This window comes from Trichechus manatus, unplaced genomic scaffold, assembly GCF_000243295.1.
Source record: "Trichechus manatus latirostris isolate Lorelei unplaced genomic scaffold, TriManLat1.0 scaffold00155, whole genome shotgun sequence".
NCBI lineage: Eukaryota > Metazoa > Chordata > Mammalia > Sirenia > Trichechidae > Trichechus > Trichechus manatus.
In genome coordinates, this window is record NW_004444091.1 from 3,682,477 (window position 1) to 3,685,994 (window position 3,518).

Consider the following 3,518-nt stretch of genomic DNA (forward strand, 5'->3'; position numbering starts at 1 on the left):
GAAAGTTCGTAACCAGGGGACTTACTCTACAATGAACCACACTTACAATCGTCTTTTTTGTTTGTACATCTTATCATTAGTACGTCAAGTTACAGGAAAATGCATGCAGAGAATATGGAAAAAATTGCTGAGTTACGTGAACACCCTTCAAGCATTTGATCAGAATAAAATGGTGGGAGAGATCAGTGAAAAAATTGTCTATATGGCAAGAATGCTGAATTTAGAACTTGATATTGCTGATGAAGAACAGCTCATGGATCGTGAAGAAGGGGAATTGACAGATAAAGACTTAATGGATCTTGAAGAGGAAAGAAATGATGAAGAAGAAAGAAATAATGAGGATGAGGAAGGAGAGAATTTGTCAAAAAAATTTACAGTGAAAGGATTAGCTGGAGTTTTTTCTAAACTAAATCAGGGGCTTTAGTTGCTTGAAAACATAGACCCAAACGCTGATCACTTTGCTAAAATCAATAGGCAGTTTCAGGAAGCAGTGAGATGTTCCCCTGAAATATATGAAGAAAAAAAGAAAAGGACCATACAGACAACTCTCACTAATTTTCTGACTAGAAAAGCCATGCCCATTCCCAAGGATAATCCAGATGATCCAGAATCTTCCACAAATAGAGTTATTACCACAACTGACAAAATGCCAATGTTGTCCAACTTTTCTTCATCATTGGAGTAAATTTCTATGATGTATATTTTTTATGTATTAAAATATATCTGTAAGTTTATATGTAATATTTTCAATCTCCAAAGACAAATGAATATTGGATTTATAAAGCTACTGATAATAAAAGGCAAAAATAATGAAAACTAAGAAAAAAATGAGGTATTTGACTTATGTCAGAACTGACTTATGATGGAGTAGTCAGAACAGAACCCCAGGAGGCGGGGCCAAGATGGCGGAGTAGTCAGACACTTCCAGTGAACACTCTTACAACAAAGACCTGAAAAAACAAGTGATTCGATTATATACAGCAATCTGGGAGCCCTGAACATCAAAGGTAGAGTTGAGGAACTGGACTGAGTGTCAGGGGGAGGGAGAGACAGTTTGGAAGCAGCAAGGAGTTGCCAGACCTGACCAGGTGAGAGCCTGAGCCCTTCAGGCCTGATCAGGTTGGGGAAGAGTGGTGAAACAGGCAAGTAGCTGTGCATGGGAGGTGCATTTTCCACACCAGGGGAGATGCAGCACCAGAGACTCTACACGGCCACCTAGAACCAGTGAGAAGCAGCCCTCCATGAAAGATAACTACCTGCGTATGGCTTACTGCGTGGATCAAAAACATTCCCCATAGGGATAAACCTCTCTCCCATTTACCTCCCTGCTCCCTACTCTTCACTGGGTCCAGGACCAGCTTCAGCAATTGCCGAGTCCTCTGGGCCAGAAGTAGGATATGACACATGCCCAGAGCCATTCTCCCTGCCTTGGAGAGTGAACAAATTAACAAACGGGGAAAAAATGAACAGCCGGCTCCCCTAAGCCAGGAAACCAGGATAGGCACAGCTCCTTTGCCTATGCACAGGCATAAGGGATCCACAGGCTTTGAGTGTCTCTCCCCCTGCATAGACTTGTGTGGGCCCTTCTCAACAGCATAGGCCCTCATTACTGCAGTACAACAGGGTATATACGGGAAGTCTAACTTCAACTGTCTCAGCTGTGAAGTTGTAGGTTCTTGACATTTGACACTGCTCTGCCCATTAAGCAGGGTCTTCACCTACCCACGTCAGGGGCCTGAGGACTGGTGGCTTCACCCATGCCACCTAGCCACCTGAGAGAGGGGCCCATGAGTAAGAGGTGACTCCTAGTCCTTAGAGCCAACAGCATTAGGTGCTCATAGTGTGGCTGCAAAACCCACCCACCTACATGCTCTAAGGAACAGGAACATGCCTTCCTCCTAGACACTAGGGATGGTCATCAGGCCACTGCCTTGTTCAGAGTGTGCCCCCTGCTGTAGCCAGATGCCTATACCTACACCAACCACCCATGCCTGTCTAGGACTGTACGTGAGAGCCTACACCACGCGCTTGGTGGCTATCTACCTGGGCTCCTGAGCTGAATCCATACAAGAGGAGTGGGTGGACTCCTGAGCTTACATACTTAGTAAAAGATCTAACCTCCTGGTGACAGGACATTAGAGCTTCAAAGGTGCCAATAATCAAACTAGCTCATACGAGCAGCTTATTTGGGCATATCAAAACAAAACAAGAAGTTAGGACACAGTAAGCAAACATAAAATAAATATAATAACTTATTGATGGCTTGGAGACAACAGTCAATATCAAATCACATAAAGAGGCAATCCATGATGGCTTCAGAAAGCTCCCAGAATAAAGTATCTAGAAATTTTCCAGAGAAAGAAAATTTCTTGGAATTACCGGAGGCAGCATACAAAACATTATTATACAGAACTCTTCAAGAAATTAGGAAGGAAATTAAACAAAACTCAGAACATGCAATAGAGGAAATTATAAAGATAAGAGAAGAGTATAATGACATATTTAACAGGCTGCAAGAATCCATAGACAGACAGCAATCAGAAATCCAGAAGATTAACAATCAAATTTTAGAATTAGACAACTCAATAGAAAGTCATAAGAGTAGACTTGAGGCAATGGAAATCAGAATTAGTGAGATCGAAGATAAAGCACTAGACACCAACTTATTTGAGGAAAAATCAGATAAAAGGATTTAAAAAAAATGAAGAAACCCTAAGAATTATGTGGGACTCTAGCAAGAGAAATAATCTATGAGTGATTAGAGTATCAGAATGGGAGGGGGATAACAGAAAATACAGGGAGAATTGTTGAAGATTTGTTGGCAGAAAACTTCCCTGATATTGTGAAAGATGACAAGGTATCTATCCAAGATGCTGATAGAACCCCACATAAGGTAGATCCCAAAAGAAAGTCACCAAGACATATTATAATCAAACTTGCCAAAACCAAAGATAAAGAGAGAATTTTAAGAGTGGCTAGGGATAAAGGAAAAGTCATCTACAAAGGCGAGTCAATAAGAATAACCTCAGACTACTCAGCAGAAACCATGCAGGCAAGAAGGTAATGGGATGAAATATATAAAGCCTTGAAGGAAAAAAACTGCCAGCCAAGAACTATATATCCAGCAAAACTGTCTCTCAAATATGATGGCAAAATTATGGCATTTCCAGATTAACAGAAGTTTAGGGAATTTGCAAAACCCAAACCAAAATTACAAGAAATACTAAAGGGAGTCCTCTGGTTAGAAAAATCAATAACATCAGATAACAACCCAAGATTAGAACACGAGACAGAACAACCAGATATCAACCCAGATGGGAAGTCACAAAAGTAAATCAAAGCTAAAACATTGAAAATAGGGAAACAGATGTCAGTAAGTAAAAGATGACAACATTAAAACAAAAAAGAGGGACTTAAAAAATGTAGACATAGATTTTTCATATGGAGAGGAAGTAAAGGCAATATAAAGAAATGAAAAATTTCTATAAACTTAGAAAAATAGGGGTAAATATTAAGGT